Here is a 24180-nt window from a genome sequence, read left to right on the forward strand (position 1 = left end):
TGAGGGGGGTGGTAGGAACCTATGGATACCAAGAATCTGAACACAGCTTGTTTTCTTATTGCAACACATTTAAGGCTTTGCTGGGGATCAGCTTAAAGGTGGTCCCTGCACCTGCCTCCCATTCAGTAGACAGCAGGGATACTGACCAGAAAACAGCCTGTTTTCTCAGACACAAGACACAATGATAGCAACTTGGTCTGAAACTCCAGCTAAGCTTCACTTCTCATGCAAAAATGCACAGCCTCAGGATAGCTCTGGCTCCTTTCCCAATGCTCTCTAGTGGAAGCCAAGAAGAAGGGCAATTTCTGCCGGGAGGGAGTCCACAGGTTCTTTTTAAGCAACATTCCAGGAAGGAAGAAAGGCTAATTCCCCTTGGGAAAGAAAAGCTTAGCCTCTCATACTCAATACCCCAGAGGCTCAATAACTGCTCCACTTGTCTATTGCTACACAGCAAGCTACTCCAAAGCCCCATGGCTTAGGACAACAACCGTTTTTATATCTCATGATTTTGAGAGTCAGGAATTTGGGAAGGGCTCAGCTGGGTGGTTCTTGCGCTCCACACGGTGTTGACTGAAGTCACTTGGTAGTATGCAGCTGGGGTGGTCATACATGGTGGCCTGATGGGGATGGACGGAAGGCTGGACACAGCTGGGAATAGCCAACAGAGTGCCTGTCCATGTCCTCTCAAGCCTGTTGGTTGTAGGGTAGTCAGACTTCTACATGATGCTTGGGCTCCAGGAGACCCAGGTGGAAACTTCACTTCTTTGGAACTAGCATGTCATCTCACCTGCTATCCATATGGGCCAACGAGGTCACAGGTCAGCCCACAGGCAAAGGGACAAGTGTCAAAGCATTGGTGGTCATCTTAATCCATTGTAACAACCAAAATCAGAGCTGCATCCTAGGCAGGCATGATTTGCTAATTCCTGAATATTGGACATTTAAAACATCAGGTGACAAAAAACTCATTTGACTACCTCACATTAAAAGGAGAGGAGAAAAGGGGAATTTTTAGAGCAAAAGACACACTCTGACTGCTACTCAGAGTTTAAGACTGAAACACCTAAAGGCCTTACAAATACTCATGTGTTTCAATTCAATAATTCTGCCTAACAAAACAACATAAAGTTAGGCGAGTATATCAAAGCACTATTGACAACAGTCACAAAGTTGAAGTAACCTACATTTCTAACAAAGGATGGGGTAAATATATAAATACAGACAAAAATTTCTTTTAAAAGATTAAACAATGTAATAAAATCCACGGGGAGAGTCAACAGGCAATGAAACCCTACACTCCAGTGTGATCAATAGCAACTTTGAAATCTGATGGATAAAGATCAATTAGTAAATAATAAATACCATCTTGATTGGGATCTGTATTTCCAGCATATAGGATGCAAAGCACAATCAGGCAAGGATATTGAGTTTGGAAGACCAATGCACAGGGACATATATAAAATGCTACCCAATACAGATATAATTTACCAGGGGTGTACTGCCTCAACTCTTGCTGTATCCAGGGTTAAAACACACACACACACACACACACAGAAGAGAGATGGTCCAGATTAATTTTTTTTTTTACAATGTGGTAAGAATAGAAGAGGATGGTGTTTAGGGACAAGAAAAACAAATTTCCCCACCAGGAAACAAAAACAAATCTCACACAATAAATCAAATTCCACATTGGAGAAAACAGCTATCAAAAGTCAACAATACAGTGTTGACATACCTTTTTATAAAAGGTTAAAAAGCGGGACTTCTTTTACTACAATTAAACAAAATTTTTTAAAGTAAAAATATTTTTAAATGCTTCCACCACACATTATTCTAATGCTATAATTACAATAGAACCTGTTAAGACCTTTCCATTCCTATGCATCTTCTCTATAACCAGGGGCGATGTATATGCCCCTCCACCATGGAAAACGTTATGACACTCACCACTGAGACTCACTGAAAAAGCAGTTGTGCACAACAAATAGGAAGAGTTGTAAGAAAATATGGAGAACTTCCTCCGACTTTCTACCATAATGGGGGGAGGGGGGGTGTTTAGGGAATATACACCAGTTGCAAAGAACTATGTTAATGCTGGAGATACAAAGAAATTTAAGATATAGCCCCTACCTTCCATGTCTCCAGTCGGTGAAACCAAAAAGTTAATACAAGATTGCACCTGGGTAAATAACTAACACCTGATATTTTAGGAAGACGCTTTGGCTTCCAAGTACAGACTGGGTTAGGGGGTTGGGGGGGGGGGGGGGGGGGAGGACAGAACTCGGAGGCAGGACACAGAAGACTGCACATGAGGTGGGTTGCTGCAGGATGATTCTCAAGTCCACCAGACTCCTGCCCCTTTTTATAATAAACATTTTGTAATGCCTCCACATTACTATCCCCAAATGAAATACTTAAGTTATGGAATCTACAACATATATGACTTCCAACGAGGGGTGTGTGTAGGGGGGGGGAGGGGGTAGCTCAAACTATAATATAAACCAGAATTAAAAGAAAACATGCTCATTTCAATAGATAAAATCTTGGGGATTACTACAGTAGAAGGCATAGCAAACCCATCTGACACTTGTACCTACTCACTACAACATAAGTTTGAATTTTTAAAAATAGGATTGGATGCCATTCTGTATAAGACACACAGACAACGAAGGGGCAGAGATACAGGTAAACCCTGCAATGAAAATCGGTGTCAGAAGTAATCACAGACTAGACTCACCCATATGTTTTGAGACAGAGAGGAATATCACTTTAACTGAGTAGGTGTAACATGTCAGGACAAATTACAGACTATCAGAGCAGAGACCACGAGGAAGGATAATATACCTCTGCCAACTTGATCAGCTTGTTTCCTTATAGAATATTCCACTTAATTTAATTATCTCACTGTTCCATAGGAAAATAACATGTTGGTTACTATTCATATGTAGGAAAAACTGTAAAGGCACATTTCAACGGAATGTTATCAACGCTTTCCTGTTAACATTTGATACTTTAGAAAAGAGGCTAAGTAAGAACATACAATACATGCACAGAATCCCTCAGACTGTGGTCTGCTTGTGGTTGTACGGGCACCACAAGAGACACTGTTGGCAGTGAAATGACTTCCCGATTTGTAAACTCTTGTTAAGCTCAAAAAATATTTATTTACACGGTACTTGTATTCATGAGAAATTATGTATAATAAAATTATGTTATAAAACTTCTGTGTTTGTGTATGAAGACAAAGCTATATTCTAGGCTCAGATCTTTATAACTGGGTTTTTTAATAGCACAAATGTCCCCTGGGAAACCGCAAAGATGGGCAGGATTCAGGCAATTCTTTGTTGTGTGGGACGGCCTCCTCTCCTCTCTCTCCTCAGACGCCCCCTGCCACCTGTCCACTCTATGGCCCTAAAGCGACACTACCATAACTCCTTTGAGAACCATGTCTGTGGGGTTTACAGATGAATGATACCTGGGGCTTATCTATCCCAAGAACTAAAAGACTTCACATTTATCACATTTTATGTTGTACAGACAATCTTTCTACCAAGTCACATAGATTCACCATTCTTTGTTCCAAGACCTTTAAGTTCAATCCATTTCTCAGATATAAATAAGGTTTCAGAGTGTATTAAACTTTAAAGAGAAGAAGAGGAAAGAGCTTAAAGTCTATGACCCACATTCATGATAGGAAAACCAAGAAGACGGTCCTAAAACATCTCAGGAGCTTGAGAAATTTATCAAACTCTGCAATCAACAGTGATTCAGTTATGAAAACTGATAAAGCCCAGGGCCCTCTATCAGTGCCTCCTGGAGTTGCCACTGAGACAGTTTACTTCGTGTTTTAGGGACACAAATGTATTAATCAAGTCTTTACCGAATTTTATAAATAGCAAACTTTTCATAATCCAAATTACCACTTACCAGGTCAAACAGTATGGAAAGAAACTAATTTGGCAATTAATTCTACCAAAGAAGTGAGCAGTACCTGTGTATTACTAAGTTTAATATTTTAGAGCTATTTTAATCCACTAAAATCTGTGCCCAAAACATTCCTTACAGTGGTTTAATAGCAAAAACAAAAAAAGTCAGAAACTAAGCTGAAAAAAATTTTGTATTAATACCACATCTCTTTACAAAAAAAAGGAAGTGAGGTAGCTTACAGAAATAAATATTATGCCACAGAATAAAAAATAGCCTCAACAATTACAAAAGAAATGCAACCTAAAATAAAAACATTTCTCATCTTTCAAATTAGCAAAGCTTTGGGAATCACAGTATTTAAGGGGAATGTTTAAACAGAAACTCTGTATATTGTTCTAATAGACAAAGAAAAGAGAAAAATAAATATTAAGGATTGGTCTTCCATATTTCATGTTTCAAGAAGAAACAAAAGTGTCATTATTTACAGTGATTGTCTTCATATAAAACCCAAGAGAATCTAAAGACAAATAATCAGAATCAATCAGAGAATTAAGCAAGTGGTTATAAGATCAACATACAAAACCAGTTACATTTCTATATGTCAGCAACCAAGATGTAGAAAATGTTAATTTTAGAAAAAAATTATAAAAGATAAAATGTACCCAGGAATAAATCTAACAGAAAAAGGCCAACGCTTGTGTAGAGAGAACTAGAAACCATTACTGGAATTCATTAAAGAAGGGCTAAAATTATACTATGTTCGTGGATAGAGAGACTCAATATTGTCAAGCTATCAATTCAATCCAAATGGATGTATAAAGTTCATCCAATTTCAATAAAGATCTAAACAGAGGTTCTAGAAGAACTTGATGACCTGATTCTAAAATTTATGTGGAAGAGCAAAGGCCCAAAGACAGCTAGAATATAACTAAACTAGAAGACTAAGTTTGAAAGGGATTTGCCCAAGGAGTTAAGAACAACACACAAATCAATGTCAGGTGAATTAAGAACTTAAATGTAAAAGGTAAATTTTAAAACTTTATAAGGTCCTTAAAAAATATATATATATATGAAGACATAAAAAGGCTTTAACTACCAGAGAAAATACTGATACATTTGATCATATTAAAATTAAGAGATTCTGCCCAAAAGATATCATAAGGAATATAAAAAGGACAAATCACACACACTGGTAGAAAATACAGACAGTATGTAACAGATAGAGGATCAGTACCCAGAATATATAAAGAATTCTAAAAATTCTAAGGAAAAAAGGGCAAAAAACATGAAGAGACATTTTACAGAAAATGAAATATGGAAGACCAATAAACACATGAAAAGATACTCAACCTTATAAATTAAGCCACTGAAATATCATTTTAGACCATCAAATGGGCAAAATTTAAGAATTCTAACAATACCAAATTTGGGTCAACAGCCTTATATTAATTAACCTTGCTGGTGAACATTCAACTGGCATAGCCACTGTGGAAAACTATTTGCATGATCTCATACAATTGAAAATACTTATTATGACCTAGCAACCCAGTGAGACTCTCACACATGAGCATCAGGAAACATGTGTAAGAATATGCACAGAACATTATTCATACTAACAAAAACAACATAAAGTCTATCAACAGGATGACCAATAAGTTACTGTAGTATAATCGCTTAACAGAAATCCTACAGAGGGATGCAAATGAATTAATTACAATTACACTTTAGAAATGTACTGAGTGACAAAAGCAAGTTGCAGTAGATGACTACACATAGATAGTAAACCATCTTTATAAACTCAAAAAACAAGCAATCCATTGTCTAGGGATGATAAAACTGTCTCTTTTTGAAAGCAAGGGAATAAAACACAAAATCTAGGGTAGTGGGTACCTACGGTGGAAGAAGTACTCCTCTACTCATTTACTTCATAAAGAAGTTTTCACTTCTACTCTGGTCTCTGTGCACTGAAACAGACAACCGGTTATACAAACAATATAATTATCTCTTTTATCTTGTATTTACTTGTAAATACTGAACAGCACGTCACAGTAATCCACATAACTTACTTCAAAAAACTCCAGAGGTGATTTGTTTGTTACTGGTGAGCCCTTGGGAACCACCAGCCTAAGTGACAACAGATTTCCTCACAGAGAAATAGCCTCTGGGTTTGTTGGCAATCAGGATTAAGAATTGTGTGACATTGTAATAACCTTCAAATGACACGAAGAAGGAATTTAAACAGCTACTTTGCAGGACTTTATACTTAGTGAGACAGAAATTCTTCAAGTCTCAGTCTGAGAAACACTGCCATCCTAAAAAAAGAAAGGTACTGAACTTGGCATCGTGGATCCTGGAAAGGAAGAGGAGGCTTCTTAAAAAGAACAAGTTTATAGTTGGTTTCAGCTACTTTCCTGTTCTGAAAAGAAAATGCATTAGAACACAGGCAGGTTTTCTATTATTACTGTCCACAATAGGGCGATGTCCGGAAATTAGCCTGCACATATTTGTTAAATTTAGCCCTATGCTTCCCTATCGGTTTCGAATTGAGTTTTCTGATTCATCAAGATAGCCAAAGCATATGTAAATGCCTATCATTTCGCGAGGCAAGTACCTCGCTCTAACCTGCTGACCTAATGGTTTAAAACAAACTTCCTGTCCTCAGTGAACTCATATGAGGAAATACACATGAAAAAGATTCCAGAACAAGACAGTATGCTCAAGTGACCACATGAGTGGTGCAATAGCCACTGCTGTCTTCATCCTTCTGCATGTGGAAAAGAATGTATTGAGAAGGCAAATTCCTTAAAAAACAACACTGGAATGATAAAGCCCAAAGGACATGACATATTGTAGGCAAAGGGTGATAGCAAAGGACTCTGAGCAAATAAAGATAATGAGTCTGACTAAGAAAAAAATAAGGGTAATTGAAGGAGACCACAATCTTTTAGAAAGCAAAAACCAAGCTGAGAGAACTCAACGGGTAAAAGAAATCATTTATAACCATCTATACACTCATCCTCAACATGAGTAATTTTTTTAAAAGATTCTAAGGGACACTGATTTACTACTGATTTAAAACAATTGGACAGAAAGAAAAAAAAAGCTGTGCTAAGTAGGTAGGTAGATGGGGAGATGCATAAAGTGTGAATAGAGGAAGGACCCAGACATCTGCTTCTGAGAACAAGAAATCAGAATTAACTCCAATTCAAAAAGTATCTCAAATGAGATGGCTTTAGTGCAGCCAGGTTCCTAACAAACTATGCACAGGTATTGGAGATGAAATCGCATTTTTACCAAAAAAAAAAGCAATCAAACAAAAAAACAAGGAAAAAAATTCTTTTTTCTTAGAATGGGTATTTTTGGTTAGAATTCAACCACTACTACTTCTCTTAAACATTTCCATAATGCTCTTTTATGTACTTCTAAATATTCTTACCGTAATTTAATAACCCATCCACTCAAATTCTCAAAATAAATGTTAAAATTATTCCTTTTGACCAAATAAAAGTTCCTATTAAATGGGCTTTATTCATTTAGTTAGATAATAATCAATTACCAAATGCCTATTGGGTGCCAAATTTTGAAATAGTCTATGTATATACGTGGTATAACATATAATAAAGCGTGACGCAGTGAACCAAAATTCAAAAAGTGCTCAAGAGCAGAGGATTTTCCTGACATTCGACAACAAAGCATGACTTAAACTTAGTGTGAGGTCCTTGCAGCCTTTAATCAGCCTCAAGCAGTGATGGCGAACCTATGACACGCGTGTCAGAGGTGACACGCAAACTCATTTTTTGGGGATGATTTTTCTTTGTTAAATGGCATTTAAATATATAAAGTAAATTATCAAAAATATAAATCTTTGTTTTACTATGGTTGCAAATATCAAAAAATTTCTATATGTGACAACGGCACCAGAGTTAAGTTAGGGTTTTTCAAAATGCTGACACGCCGAGCTCAAAAGGTTCGCTATCACTGGCCTAAAGTGTAAGTACATTTCGCTGCAGGAATAGGGAAGTGTTTGCCTGGGGGTTCTGCTACTGCTGTGGCTGTTATGTGTACACACCCATTTTACTAAATTTACTCCGATTCCCTAAGTCAAGTACCTAAGCTCTAAGTTGCTGATCTAATGAATTTACACACAGTTCCTGCCCTCCGTGAACTCATATTCAAGAAAAAGGTAAACACATTTTAAAAAGATCCCAGAACAAGACAGGATGTTCAGGTGGCCGGTAAGTGGCACAAACAACAGGCACTGTTTTATCACTCCTGGAATTCTTGATCTAAAACACATCTGGATTTCACAACAGATTTGATTCATCCATCACAGCCCAAGGTAAACATGCTCAGGACTGTCAACTAAATCAGGATCCTGGCTGGGAGGTGCTCCTCCGCCCTGGATCTGCTACGTACTCAACACCGACTCAAGGAGGTCTCAGTGCCAACCTGGTCCGATCTCAGAATAAAATGAATTCTGCAAAGGTAGGGAGCGAAGGCCACGCTGAGAAGAGCAGGATGAGCACTCACCCATTTTGGCAGAGCCTCTTCTCCTGAAGCCCGAGCGTGTGAGGGTCCACAGGGGTTGCTAGTTTTTCTAGATCCATTTCCTAAAACTGTGAGCCACAGGATGGGAGCCTCCAAAACAGCGGTTCTCAACCTGTGGGTCACGACCCCTTTGGGGGTCGAACGACCCTTTCTTTTTTTTTAAAATATATTTTATTAATTTTTTACAGAGAGGAAGGGAGAGGGATAGAAAGTCAAAAACATCGGTGAGAGAGAAACATCGATCGGCTGCCTCCTGCACACCCCCCACTGGGGATGTGCCCGCAACCAAGGTACATGCCCTTGACCAGAATCGAACCTGGGACCTTTCAGTCCGCAGGCCGACGCTCTATCCACTGAGCCAAACCAGTCAGGGCTCGAACAACCCTTTCACAGGGGTCACCTAAGACCATCGGAAAACACATATATAATTACATATTGTTTTTGTGATTAATCACTATGCTGTACTTATGTTCAATTTGTAACAATAAAATTGGGGGTCACCACAACGTGAGGAACTGTATTAAAGGGTCACGGCATTAGGAAGGTTGAGAACCACTGCTCTAAAAGAAGGTGTTCCAGGAAGACCAGAACCTGGCAGAGGTAGGCTCTCCCGCACAGCGCTGGCAAGGACATCACCAGAGTAGAAGTGTTGGCATGCCAGAGCCGCTTGCCAAAATCAGTTCTCCCTCTGTCACCGTAACAGACGTGTGGCTGGGCACAGGTGCCCAGCTAGCCTACATTTCCCAGCCTCCACTGTGTACAGGAAGTGGCCAGGTGACTAAGCACCCTCCAGCGGCAGGTGATAGAATGATGTGCCACTTTTGGTCTCTGTCTTAAGAATGAAGCACACACTCCTTGGCAATATCTTCCCATGTGGAATACAGAAGAGTCTATCACCAACTTCCACCACACCCACGTGAGAGCCACACCCCAAGGGATGGCAGAGCATGAAGATGCAAGGAGCTTGGGTCCCAGAACATCTTTGTGGATCGAGCTACCCAGCTGCCCACCTACCTCGGGACCACCCCGTGAAAGGGAAACAAACGTTTTTTTAAACAACTTTATTGTTGGGGCTCTCTGCTACTGTGGCAAGCCTTTACCTAAGGATGTTGGTAAGGAAGCCACACCATGCACTAGCCATCTCATTCCACTTAAGTTCGACAACCCCAGGCAAAGCCCACCTTGGGGAAATCTAAACAAAATTGCCATTCTCAGCTGCATCTGCATTCTGTGACCATAGCCTCATAGAAATAGGAACTCAGCCATTCAGCAAACTTCTGAGCACCTAGAGAAAAGGTATCATGCTATACACTAGGGAGCTTAGAGCCAATGAAAAAAGAAAGCCAATAAAACCCTCCCTGGGTCAGGTCCTCTGAACTGCATGCTTTTCACCCAGAAGTTCAGCTCTAGGTCTTCTCTGCCCTGTCTCCAGCACTTTGCGGTGCCTTTTATATTCAGGCACTCAATGAGTATTTTGTTAGATGAATCAATAAGCTCAACTTGTTCTCAATGAACTCAGTCTAATGGGGAAATAGAGAAAACAATTATAAGATAGCACCTCTTACATCATAGGCATGCAATATGTTTGTTGTACTGATTTTTAGAAATGAATGAGTACATGAATATCAAACAATGTAATGGCAAGCGCTATGGAGGGGGGGAGAAGGAACCAGAAATTAACAAAATCTTCCTGGAGTCCTGGCTGGTGCAGCTCAGTTGGTTGGGCGTCGTCCTGTGCACCAAATGGTTGCTGATTTGATTCCTGGTCAGAGTACATGCCTGGGTTGTGGCTCAAACCCTGGTAGGGGGTGTGTAGGAGGCAACCAACAGATCGATGTTTCTCTCTCTCTCTCCCTTTCCCTTCTTCTATCTCTAAAATGTTAAAATAAAATAAAATCTTCACGGAGTTGAAATTCGCCTCGAGTTTGATATAACCAAATAAACAAGCAAAAGGGGGGTAAAAAAGGAATCAAGAAAAGATGCAGCACCCATGCTGTGTAAACATGTTTACTATAACTGGAATTGGGGGCAGAGTTCAACCATACAATGAGCATAGCCAATACTCCTTTGATTGAATACTATTGCTCCCATTAATTAAGCCCAAAACTGAATTTTTTTTCTTTAGCATTTGCATCACCCTACTTCAGCGATTTTCAACTAGTGAGCGCAAGAATTTTTAAAATACGCAATAAATACCTGACTATTTAGTCAGGGGGCACTGACCTCTTTTCTCTTAGGTTGTCAAATAAAAAATGACAACAGCCAACACAACAATAGCCATCTGGCATGAATGAATCAAAATTATACCTAGTTTTTTGGTCAGAATGGCAAAAAATACGTATTTTTTGGTGTGCTGCAGAATTTTAATAATTAGTTTATATGTGCCATGAGATGAAAAAGGTTAAACATCGCTGCCCTACTTGCTTAATATAAATTGTTTGCTCCCCCTTCTTTTAGAGATTTAATTTTCGTTTTTAAATCTAAAATCAGGATTTGACTCGTTCTAACAAGTCCTCTATCATATAATCAAAGAACCTCAAAGTTGGTAGGAATCTAAAAATTTTCCGTGAAGTCACTTATCTTGATCAGCTCTAATCAGATCTCCTTTGCAGCCCCAAGGAGTTTTTATCCTTCTCTATGTTTGTCCTAGAGCAGCGGTTCTCAACCTGTGGGTCGCGACCCTTTGGGGGGGGTCGAACAACCCTTTCACAGGGGTCGCCTAAATACATCCTGCATACCAGATATTTACATTACGATTCATAACAGTAGCAAAATTACAGTTATGAGTAGCAATGAAAATAATTTTATGGTTGGGGGTCACCACAACATGAGGAACTGTATTAAAGGGTCGCGGCATTAGGAAGGTTGAGAACCACAATCCTAGAGTGTATATGGTGGTAAACACATTTTTTATTTTATCTTTAGACTTTAATTTTATTTTAAGAGATCATGTTCATTTTCTTCTATAATAAACTTAAAAGATATCCATCCACACATTTGGTCATATTTATTTATTCTTTAGCAATTGAAGCATGAAATGATGACTGTTTTTAGTCCCAATCTTTAATAACATTGTATTTATTACGCTTAAGGTTGTTCAGCTTTCTCGTGGGGGAAAAACAAACAAACGTAAACCTTTATACTATACACCTACCAGTTCTGCAGCACAATTTTAATAAAAGGGGTTTACTAATAATTGGACAATTTATATGATGTGGGCAGGAAAATGTAAGAGTGATTATAAAGTGGCCAGTCTTATAAGTCAAGAGCTATGATCTTTGATCCATTCCTCAATCCACTTCAGTATCTGATCGATATTATCCTCTAGATCTCCTAGTTTTATTGCTGGGCAGCTGTTGCACTATTTCTTCCTCATAGGATGCTAATACTTCTTCATAAAGAATTTGAGAAATTTCGCACTGGACATTATCTTTTAGTTTCTTCTCATTATAACCCCTTGTTTCAAGTCTTTGGTACAATACACTATTGCCGGTTTTCAGCACAAAAACTATATGAAACAAGCGTTCAGAGAAGAAATCACAACTGTGGTCATCAACAAGAACTCCACCTTCACTTATTTGGTTTCCTAACTCATTAACTACTCCTAATTCATTTAAAATAGGACAGTCATATTCTTCATCATAACCATCATATAACTGCTCTCCTCCAGCAGAATCACCCACATTAATGTGTTTCAGTCCCGATCTTGATATAAGTTCTCTGCCTCATGTGGTTTTTCCAACCCCTGGTGCACCCGTGAGCAGGATGTTCGGAGGCAACACGGTCCTCACCGCCATGGCTCTGCTAGAATGCATGCTTCCTGTGTAGAACCCACTCTCTCCTTTATCTCCCAGTCCTCCAGTGCTCAGTGACCAAAGGCTGTGCAGAATTTCATCTTTCCATCCACCCCGTCCGCTCCCCGTGAAGTCCCACCTCTTGGCTTGTACTTGGGGACAGTGTTTGTCGCCTTCGGGGAAAGGCGAGTTGTTGCACCTTCTTTCCTAAGATCCACACGCTTCCCCACGGGTAAAGTCACGTTACTTTGTTCACCTCCATTTCTGTCTGTTTTATGGATTAGGGTGGGAGACGCCAAACGTTTTTTTTTTTTAAATGAATCAAGTTCCGAAGAAAGGATCCCACCTTGAAGCTGCCGAGGGCCTGTCTCTCAGGAACTGTCAGCTGTTTCCCTGCAGATGGTTTAGGCTTAGAACCATCCGTGGCCTTTCCCGTTCCACCTTTTGTTCCTCGGACGAGGATACTGCGCTTCCTTGAGACTTCCTGTTTGAATAACCACACACTTGGGTGTTCAAACTCCCATGTGTCCCATTATTCACCATAGGAAGTAACCGGGCAGCTGAACACAAAATGATGTATGAACAAAACAGCTGTGTGTTAGCGGGATGAACAAAAGACAGCAGGGAGCTAGGCACTGCTGTGAGTTTCAAAAACAAGGTCTATTTAGTCAGGCCTGGTTATTTAGTCAGGCTGCTGAGTCAGAGCGTCAGGGGCGCGCTTCCTAATTGAAAATCACTGGAGATGTGAACGAGTCTGCTTTTAGGTACTGCCTCGGAGTTTCACCCCAACACCAGCCTTCCCAACAGCTCCTTCCTCGGAACAAAGTTGCCTCTTCGATCTATCACAGAAATGGCAATACAAACTCAAAAGTTTTCACACAAAAATTTAACACCTATTTTATTTCCCAATCCGAAAAGCAGGTCCTCCCTTCCCCAAGGGGCTTTCCTATAAAAACACAAGAGACACACACAAGAACACACAAATGCAGCACAGAAAACAAGCCTCCATTCTCCAAACATCTGGAAAATACGTTAATTTCAGAATCAGTCCATCTTTTGGTATCCTGGTTTCACCATCCATGTCCTGTGCCAGGAGAGAAGAGCTTTCAAATGGATGTAGGTTTAAAACCAAAATCTTAGAATAGCCACAAAACTGAATGACCCCCTAATTCCACCAGGAGTTGGTGTTAATTTATTTCTTGGCATGCGGCAAAAAAAATGCAGAAAATAGCAGTAAAGGAACCAGTGTGAGCCTCTAAAGCAATCCCGATCAAGTAAACAAATTTTATTACAGCTGCATTACAGATGTTCCCACAAACTTTCATCATCTGTAGTAGAGCTCTAAAAATTTAGTCTTCAGTAGATTTTCGAGTTGGTGTTAATTTATTTCTTGGCATGCGGCAAAAAAATGCAGAAAATAGCAGTAAAGGAACCAGTGTGAGCCTCTAAAGCAATCCCGATCAAGTAAACAAATTTTATTACAGCTGCATTACAGATGTTCCCACAAACTTTCATCATCTGTAGTAGAGCTCTAAAAATTTAGTCTTCAGTAGATTTTCTATTCCATGAACTTATCTAAAATACTATAAATTCCAAAACTATATACAGGGCTGCTCTAAAAGTTAATCCTAGACACTCAACCCCTCAGAACATGACCCTTTTCCCATGAAGAGGCGATCACATGGCCAAAGCCATTAGACAATTGCTCTTTTGGTCTCCAATTCCCTCCTCCCCCAATAATCTTTACCCTTAGCCACTGTCTCTTCCCAGTTCCAAAAAGAACACACAATTTCAATGAAAATTCCAGGATGCTCATCTCTACCAGATCATGATCTGGCATTAAAATAATAATAATCTAAAAACTTAGTGACACCAAAACAACAGGAGTCATTAGTCCTATAGGAATAGGATCCATGGCGAGCAGAAACCACTGTGGGAGGAACAGCAGCACCAGGCTCGGCTGAACAGAAAAGTATAAACCAAGGCAACTAGACCCTAACTTCCCAGTCCCTGCCAGTGAACAGAAAGCTCAAGAAAAGCTGTTCAACTCGTTGTCATCAAGCTGTCACTACCCCCTTTTCAAAAACTTTTGACTCCCCCAAAACTTAACTACAGCCATCCCTCAGTATCGGGGGGGATTGGTTCCAGGATCCCCCCTGCAGATACCAAAATACTTGTATGCTCAAGTCCCTTCTATAACATGCCTAGAACAATGCACACAGTTGGCCCTCAGCATCTGGGGATTCCCATCCCTGGATTTGCAATCATAGATCAAAAATACTGTGTTAGATCCCAGGTTGGATGAATCCAAGGATGTAAAACTGCAGATATAGAGGGCCAACCATATATTTATTGAAAAAAAATCCATATATAAGTGGACCCACGCGGTTCAAACCCATGTTGTTCAAGGGTTTATAGTTCCGATCTTTATATTCTCTTTGAACAGAGTTGATAGAAAAGTCCTGAGAAAATACTTATTCTTCTATATTTTACCAACTGGGGCAATTTTAAGCCCAACACTCGTTCCTCAAATGTAACAATGGGTGTCATCCCACCCAACCTCCCCATCAGAAAAGACATTGAGCATGCACATTTAAAAACCATCAGCCACTAGGATGTGATGGTGTGATGACATGACAGGAGTACCATGTGTACTAAGCAGGACTATGGAGAAAGCAGAACTTAAAATTTAATCAGTCAACTGGTACTTGTAAAGAACAGTTGATTAGTCCTATAGGAATAGGGTCCATGACGAGCAGAAACCACTGTGGGAGGAACCAGGCTCGGCTGAACAGAAAAGTATAAACCAAGTATAAACCATTAGTCCCTATTCCTATAGGACTAATCTCCATCCTAAGAATCTTGAGTTCTAGAAGTGGAGATAGTCTGTAGTGGGGGAGCAGCCCAAAATACAAAATCTAAGTGGGAATTATGACCCTGTTCTTTAGAGATAAAGCGAATAAAACAAAGCAAAACAAAACACTTTTTTTTAAGGGTATCTAAAGAGTCCCCTGATTGAACCTTCACTCTGTGATGCTCTGGGGAGACTAAGAAGGTACAGATTAAATAACAGATAGAAACAGAGATAAGGTAGATCAGATAGACAGAGTTAGAGATTTACAAAGTCACTTATACAGAAAAGAAGGTGAAGGGAATCACTGTGATGACAGTGACAAAGAAATCTAGGGCCACTGTAGTTACAGATCAATCAATCAATCAATCGATAAAAGGTGGTTAGACCTATTCAGTTAGCAAACCTGAACAACAAAAAAGCAACCATGTACGAGTTAGAATTTACTTGGAGCAGAGGGGAAACGAAATAGAACCTGAAGAGGGCCTGGCTGCTTTATCTTCAAGGATGTCAGATAACATAAGCAACCGGACTAAACTCGGCAATTCTCAACAACCAGAAAGGGTGTCATGGATAAGTCAGGAAAGAGATAAGCTGGCATTCCCCCGACCACCCTTCAGGAAATGGGCAATGAGGTACACTTTCTCTGTCAGGAGATGCTGACAAAACCCAGGATCTCATTCTGAAATTCAATAAATTCCTTACAAAGTCCTAGAGGCATTAACAGTTAAATATTTTAAAAGAATGTAAGTGCCCCAAATTTAAAATTCTTCCATTGCCAAGAAAAAAAGTGCAAAGCCCGTTTTGAAAGAAGCAACCCAAAACCAGAGCTCCTCAAGAAGAGGTCTACAGAGACACCAGGTTCAGCTCCTAGATTTTAAGTTCAATTCACTCCCCAATTCAAGGTCTTCCTACAGTTCTCTCTCACTTACCAGGTCTGTTCTAACGTAGAATCCATCCACAACAGGCCTGGATTCCAACCTAAACCCAGCCTGCCCAACCTCAGAGAAGTCACAAGTTAGTTCATATTATTATTCCATAGTGGATATAGTAAGAGAGATTCTCAAGATCGTTTTTTTAAAGGATTCAAAGAGGTAACCAGGGGCCACTCAATGGAAGGTAATTTACTTTCTTTTGTCACCTAGTTTGCAAGATCCTCATCTCCCCAGAACCCATCCTACATGTCTCCTCTACTCTGTGGGAAGCAAACAATGCCTTCACCATGATCTGATTACTTTTAAACCTCCATGAAAGCACCTCACCCTTCCTGGAAAGTCCTCCATTCATGTCCCGCTTGGGTCTTTTCTTCAAGACCCAAGGAGCTTTTCCTCACTCTTCATTCAAAGGGCTCTGCAGGTCTTCCCTCTGCACTTCAAAAGGTTCCCACTGAATTATTTTTGCTGTGCTTATGTTGTCCCATCGATTTCCTGCGCATGAATGTTTCTGTCTCGTCTCCTCAGACATATTACAAATTACTTGAGGATATAACGTTTCAACATCTATTGTTACCCGCACAGCCCATATTACAATGGGCATAAATGAAGAATTCTCTCACCAGCTGCCTTATTTACATAAGGTCTTTGTCTACTAACTATTCAGAATCCCAGTCCATTAAGCTCATCTCATGTTGAGTGAGTGGGTCTTTTCACTTAGTTGTAAATACTTCACAACATTTCATAAACTTCTCTAAGAAAGCCACACAACTCAAGCTGCAGACTTACTGGCTCAACGAGAAGAAGCCACTAGTAAAAAGGAAAGAAGATGGGGTCTTCACATTAGCTACGAGTCATTTGTAGAATATTTCGTTTTCACCACAGAAATTAAACAACTTATATATAGAAACCAGACGCTGGAACCAAGAACACAACACCACCAGGCAGAGACATTCTTAGAGAATTACCTACCAGCAGCAAAACCCACAAACTTACCATCTTATCACTTCAAACTACAAAGCATCAACCAAAACCTGCTTCAAGGTGGGTGAGAAAAGAACTCCGGTGCCCTGACTCTGCCTGAAGCTCACCTGAACACCCTGCGGAAGGCGCTCTCCATTAGAACCAGCTGATACCTCAACTAAAACCAGCGGTTCTCTTATTTGCCCTTTCACTCAACAAGTATTAGTCAACACCTAATGAATGCCAGCAAGTAGAAAGACAGTAAGAGAAATATATCTTAGATGATCAAGCCTCAGATTCTGTGTTCTTCTATTTTAAGTCAAAACCATACCAAAACCAAATGAAATCACCTATATGTTATTTTGCGTTATGACTGTTTTTGTTTTTGTTTTTTGAGGAATAATTTGCATACAATGAAGTGCACAAACATTAAATGTGCACTTCTGAATTTTCACATATGTATACACCTATGTAACCTCCATCCCAGTCAAGACATAAAACATAAAATTAGAACTATAATGTTGCGGGGGAGAGGGGGGGGGGGGGGGCGGTCATCGTGGTATCTCTGGAAACACTGGCAGGTGCCTCTGTGGTGACTGCCCTGGGCAATCATCCTGGTTAGCGGAGATCTTCACATCCACGGTGATTTATCATCAAACAAAATTCACTGAGTCCCAAACTCTATACAAGACCATTTGTATTTTTTATTTCAAGAAAAATTTTTAAATGTGAAGGAGGATGATTCTGGATTAATATTTCCAGAAACGTTCAAAACAGAAAGAAGATAAAATAGCAAAGAATTTTTTAAAAAATCCGAACACAATTTCAGAAATCCAAGGAAGACGATATAACAAAAATCCAATGTCGCCCTCACCATGACAGGAAGCAGCCACACAGTTGGAAACAAAGAGTAAAAGAAGGAAGCCGAGGGAATATAACTCCTAAAGTTTGAAAAGAAATCTTGTAAATCCCCTAATTCATCCCCCAGCCTCGCCACAAGGTTCTCCTCCCACGAGAGATCTGAGAGCGCCATTGTCTCAGGAGGAGATAAGCCTGCTTTATTTTATTTCATGAATATGGAGCTGCCCTGGGCACCAGGCTGACTGGGCCCAGTTATTTTAGGCTGGCCCCCGGGAAGAGACCGTGGAAAGAAAAGCAGACATACTTAATTAGTGTCACCACAGTCTGGCACAATGCTCTAAAACCTCAGGGACATTTCTATAAATGAGTTTTCTGGTAGGCCCCTTTTTAGCAAGCTGTCAATTTAAGCCCAAATGAGCAAACATCTAACTTTATCATTTCACAAGAACGAAGATGCTTGCAAATCCCAGCAGGTCCCTCTTACAAATCTTAGAGCAAGCCAGTCAGGCAAGGTAACAGAACCAGCACACAGGCACTTGAAACTTTACCCTTGGAAACTGATCATTTTGGATAAGGGGCAGATCAATCCCTTGTTTTTTAACAAGCAATTAATTAATGTTAGTTTGGTTGCACTGAACTGAGAAGATGACGAAGCCTTTGATGCTGCCTTCAAAGACCTCATGGTCTAGAAGTGGAAGCAGACAAAGAGACACAGAGTGGAACCCCTAATCCAGGCCAGAGAGTGAGAATGGAAAGGGGAGAAACGGGGGAAGGATACCCGAGGTGGCGGCACCAGGAAGAAGTGTTCCAAAGCAAAGAACCAGCCCTCTGAGCGTGAAAATGACAAAACTGAAGCCTAGCGATGAAGAAGGTCTAGATTCTGAAGTATCTTGTACCCCACCCCAAGCAGTCTGCACATTATCATTCTCTTAAAGGCTTAAGGAACCACTGCACAATTTTCAGCTAGGAAATGTTATCCTCAGATTTGCATTTTAGAACCATCGCTCAGTCCTGAGTGAGGCTGTCCAAATACCAGGAGCCAAACTGGAGGCAGAAAGCCCACCAATTAGCTAGGAAGCTTTGCAGTGATCCAGGTGAAATTCCATGGGAGCTACAGTCAGGCAGAGACAAAGATAAGGATTCCAGAGACACCGTGGCTGGAGAGAAGAGGTAAGAGTGGAGTCTTGGGCAGATGACGGGGGAAGATGGGTGGGAAAGAAGGGGTGGAGTTACAGCTGCCCAGGCTGACCCACCGCCCAGCAGTGAGTGAATCCTATCTGCTCGCCAAACAGAGCAATCTTTGCTGATGAGAGCCTGTCGGGCACGGCTATCTTTCATGGGAGACTTGGCAAAGGATGGACTCAAGGGCCTCAGGGTTAAACATTAGTCTGTGCATTAAGATACGGCTTTGAGTGGGGTAAGACGATGATGGGGATGAATTTAGTTTTGGACATGGCCTCTGGACATCCCCAATTGACCATGTCCAACAAGTGCTTAGGCCTGGAGAAAGCTGGCCAGCCTGCAGATGAAGCCTTGAGATTAAGAGTTCATTCAGGGAGAGTGAGCAGAATTAAAAAAAAAAAAAAGGCTTCCAGAAACAAGTAAAAAGGAACAGAGAGGGACTAGGAGGGAAACCAAGGGAGTCTGGTATCTCTGAGCCAGTGTGTACATGACTTTGTATTTTAAAGTTGCTCTGGAATAAACGAATTTTTTTTTTTTTTGAGAGAGAGAGAGAGAGATTTGTTAAAGAAGCTGAGTCCCAGAAGCCAGTGCTTTAGACTAAGGAGTCAAAATCTACCTCTACTGTGACTGCTGGCAAATCACTACCACAGGATCCTCACCTTTGCCTGCTCCGAGTTGTGAAAATCAAATCTGTGATATCCTGGAGGCTTTATAAACTGTGAAGTATCATAAAGGCACTCCTGGTTTATTATCGAAATGCCATTACAAGGGAACAGGAAAAGTCCATCTAATAGAGCATAAACTTCTGAAGGCGAGACCTTCAGTCTTCTATACCTTCCTATGGGCTACTGCGCTATGTGCTGAGTGGGTATTTTTAAAATGCTTGCAGCCTCTTTGGCAGTAACATGAGAATGTATGCACAGTGGGAAGGAGTGCATAGCAAAAGGCATATCCAGCTTCCTAAAAGGATTTAGAATTGAAATAGGCAAACCTTAGCCTTCCCACAGATGTGGCCAATGACAAAATTACGGGGAGGGGTTGGGGGTGCCTTCTAGTCCCAACTTCTCTCCGAATGTGTGCCAGGTTTTTCTGAAATCCTTTGGAAACTGGGACAAGGTATTTACAGAAAAAGCAGTGAACTGCAGAACCGGAAAACAAGGGCTTTATAAAACTGTGTTCAACAACCCCTGGCCATTGAAGAAGAGCGCCTTCACGTCTCAAGTTGAGACCTGCAAAGTGTAAATCAGGCCTTTGTGAGACAAACTAAAATAGTGTCCCCCCGGGGTACGCAAATACCACAGTGAAGTCACCGGAGCACACCATTCCCTGAGGCGGGTGGAAGGCAGGCGTCAGTCAGAGCCTACCTGGCAGAAGATTTTCCTGGGGAGAAAATGCTGTTTGTTTCATGCTACGTATATACGCAGAGGACCAAACAGAATAAAATGTAATATCCTTATAGACCAATTATTTTGATTTAGATTCACAAAAAGGATATTTAGATAGAGAGAAAAATGCATCGTTCAATCACGATTTGTCGCTAAAGCTGATGAGGAGCTTGGAAATGAATCTGGTCTTGGTGTAAATTTTAGGCATTCCATAAACTTTGACTGAGTTGGTTTTATAAGCACTCCCTTAATCTAACTTTCAGAAAGAGAGAAAGCCACCTTCCCCCAAGATGAAGACCCAGGTTACCAAGTTTCCATCCACAATGACTATCAAGTTAATGAAAAGGGCGGCTTAAATACAAAGCAAATCCTCAGCCACAATCTTACTGTCAGCTACCCCACTGATACTAATGAAACCTATTATGCTTTATTATAAAACACAAGAGCCACACAATCAGCAGTCGAATTAATCCATACAGACGCTAGAAGAGAAGATCCAGAAGTTGAAGGCAAAATAAGAAAGACTTCTTTTTAGAAAAGGGTGCCTGGTTGAGATTTCTCTCCACAACAAGCAGAAAATGCAATTCTGGTTCCCACAGCAACTTTAACTCATTTTATCGGAAGACACACTGCACCCTGGATGACTGGATATGCTCCTGGAGACATGGCTACTTTCAGAACCAATGCTGATTTTCCTGGCTTTTGTACAAGTGATGATAATAGTACAATGATCTAATTTGTACTTGCCATCTGTTAAAATGTGCCTCATTCCCCCCAGCCCCCAAAGAAAAGGTAGCAGTTAAAATGATCATGTCATTTTATATACACATGTGTGTGCATGAGAAGTTTCCAGAAGGTAACATAAGAAACCGTGCACGGTGGTCTCTAAAGCAACTTAGCAACTGGAGATGCAGAGACTCACTAATCATTAAACTTGCTGTTTTAATTCACCCTGGCATGTGTTATTTTTACAATAAAAAATGACTGACGATCGGTGCCAAAACACGTATGCTTCTTGCGACTACTTAAGTGCAATCTGACTTGGCTTATTTTAAAGTGTACTGTGTTCAAAGTTGAACATTAAAAGGAAGCCTAGAAAAGTGGTCGCCAGAACCCGTTCTTTCACACCGCTCGCTCCCTTCGCGTTTCACGTGCTCCGGAAGGGCAAGGCACAATATGCATCACTTGTTTGAGGGTATGTGAAATCTGAACTGGAGGGGAGATTTAATAGATGCACAAGCAGTCACGGCACTTGAATTCGTGGGAATAATTAGTTAGCTAGAAACCATGGAGTAACTGGGGTAAGGGAGTGAGTATGCTGAACATCATAAATCCCTGCCTATTTGTCATAAAGTATAGATCATAACAAGCATGTATACATACATCCTTGTCATTTAAAAAGGGGGGGGGGAGAAGTGGGGGGTAGGAGGTGAGTGAGAAAGGGAGAGATATTGATTGAGACATCAACCCTACTACACACTAATCTCCCTCCCCTTCCCACCATACACCATTTCCTCCAGGACATCATTTCTGACCCAAGAACAAGTACAATAGGTTCTAGTCAAGTTTTTAGAAATTGTCTATGTGAAAAGTTTAAAGCAAATGTTTTTACAGTTAATCACAATGGTCATCTGAAAACTACTTTAACTTTTTTTTATACTTAGAATTTCTAAAACGATGGTTTATGAACTGCAGTTACCAAGAATATTATTTTTTTTAAAAAAACTGGAAAAAAAATCTTCCAGCAAAAAACAAGTCCAAACATATAATATTTTTAGAGCAAAAAGTCATGTTAGAGTCCTAAGTAGGTGAACTCTAAAATCTCTTTTGACCTTTTAATCACCAAGACCCACAGTTAATATATCTACCTCCCAGCAGTAGGAACCTAACTTGACTGATACTGTCTTACCCACCACATGGTGGTTGTAACAGAGAAGTAATCACTGAGTAATCTAGCCACCTCTACAAATCACCTCAAATAACCTTTTGCTACATGGTACCCACAGCAGAAAACTCAGAGGCCAAGACTGACAGCCCCACCTTTACCTCAATAAGAAGATTCTTGTTCAGAAATTTTTAGCTGACTCTCAGGCACTTTGAGACATCAAGGCAATGCCTTTGCTTTGAAATATTCAATATTTGAAAATAATGTAAGATTTCGTGGGCATTCAAAATTCAACACAGAAACTTTAACAAGTCACAATTTAAACAAAAACAGCTGGATATACATTTCAAAAGTAATCTTGGCCAAGTTTAAAAATGTAATACTTGGGAGAAAATAGCTAAGGAGCAGCCCCACTAAGCCTGAGACCCTAGGTGTCTTGCAGTCTTTACAAAGGCCCCTGGCTCGATCCACAAGCCTGCTAATTCTACACGTTTCCATACCTCTGAAAAACTGAGCTCAGCACAGTTTACTTCTTCCATCTCTGAAAAAGAGGTGTCTCAGAATTTCACTTTTTTGAACTTATTTTCAAAAAGTTTCCTCTTCCTAATGCCTTGACTACCAATAAAATGGTACTTACCACAACAAAGGTGCTAAGTACTGCTTTTCTAACACTCCATACACAGTAATTTCACTCCACTTTTCAAAGCATTTTTTGTAAGTCATATTCCTTCCCTGGCATCTTGACACTTGTATAAAGTTCAGTGTACCAGAGAGCAGTGGAAAGAAAATACCACACCACTACCGAAAGAACCATGTGCCCACAAAACATTCCTTCCAAAGGCCCCCAAATAATGTCACTCCCTTTATAGAATAATCCTGCGTTGACAGAAGAATGGCTTGTTACTCTGCCCTCTCTGGAAATTCATTACTACCAGCTACCGGTGACATCGAGACTTCCAATGCAATAGGGATTAAAGCTTCCACAAATCAAATGCTGGTTTCTCACACGTCATGTTGTTTGTTACTCTGTTAAACAACATAAATCATTTCCTTTGTTTATATATTGCAGTGATGGAGAAACACTTATCTAGCTGAAACATGATGTTTGATCCTTGAGGATAAACATGTCCATCCTCATCCAGCCCCCCCCCACCCCCCCCACCCCGCAATGAAGTTTTCTATACATCCCTTTCCTGGTTTCTAAAAGCTCACTTACACATGTTTCTACACTTGCATGGAATCAGAGCAAGAAGGAAGTCAGGCAGGAGAGCCTTTTTACTCAGGGACAAAACTGGGCCCAGCAATTACAGTGAGTGCAGACACCTCCCTTTGTTTTCTCTGTTACTAGGATTAGCAGGGAAATAGCTTTGTGACGGTAAGGCTGAAGAACTGTAAAGAACAATAACTTTAAAAGTGCATTTCTATTCTAATGACATAGAGCGTTGTGGGTCGTAAAGGCATTTGCTCTCCTCGAATTCCCTCATCTTGGACCCCTTCCTCTCTAGCTTATTCAATCACCCTCCGCCCTGGAGACACTGCGACAAGGTAAAGGCGCTGAAGGTGGACCTTCCCGCCTCCGATCCAAGAATGCGCTGTGATGGCCCCGCTAGGAGAGAGGAAAGCATGGGTGGCAGCTTCTGCTTCATGTTTCAAAGAAGAGGGAGAAAACCAGCCGAAATAGTGACTCATCAAGGGAGCGAGAATTCGGCCAAGTTAGAGAGAGAGAAAAAAAACAAACGGAGAGATGCTGGCGGGAAGCATCTTGGCCCTGGCGGGACGTTCAGTGTTGGATCTAGTTTAGAGGCTGGAGAAGGGAATTCTGTGTGGCCCGGGCTGGGGAGCGAAGCCGCCC

At 40.6% G+C, this 24180-nt stretch overlaps 1 protein-coding gene and 1 pseudogene across 1 annotated transcript in view; both read right to left on the reverse strand.

Annotated features, from left to right (window-relative positions):
* The window catches only part of LAMC1 (laminin, gamma 1 (formerly LAMB2)), a 119680-nt gene that overhangs the window by 95069 nt on the left and 431 nt on the right, over positions 1–24180 (reverse strand). The window lies entirely within an intron of this gene.
* LOC106723706 lies at positions 11345–13614 on the reverse strand (annotated as a pseudogene).

Source organism: Myotis brandtii, unplaced genomic scaffold, assembly GCF_000412655.1.
Source record: "Myotis brandtii unplaced genomic scaffold, ASM41265v1 scaffold630, whole genome shotgun sequence".
Classification (NCBI taxonomy): domain Eukaryota; kingdom Metazoa; phylum Chordata; class Mammalia; order Chiroptera; family Vespertilionidae; genus Myotis; species Myotis brandtii.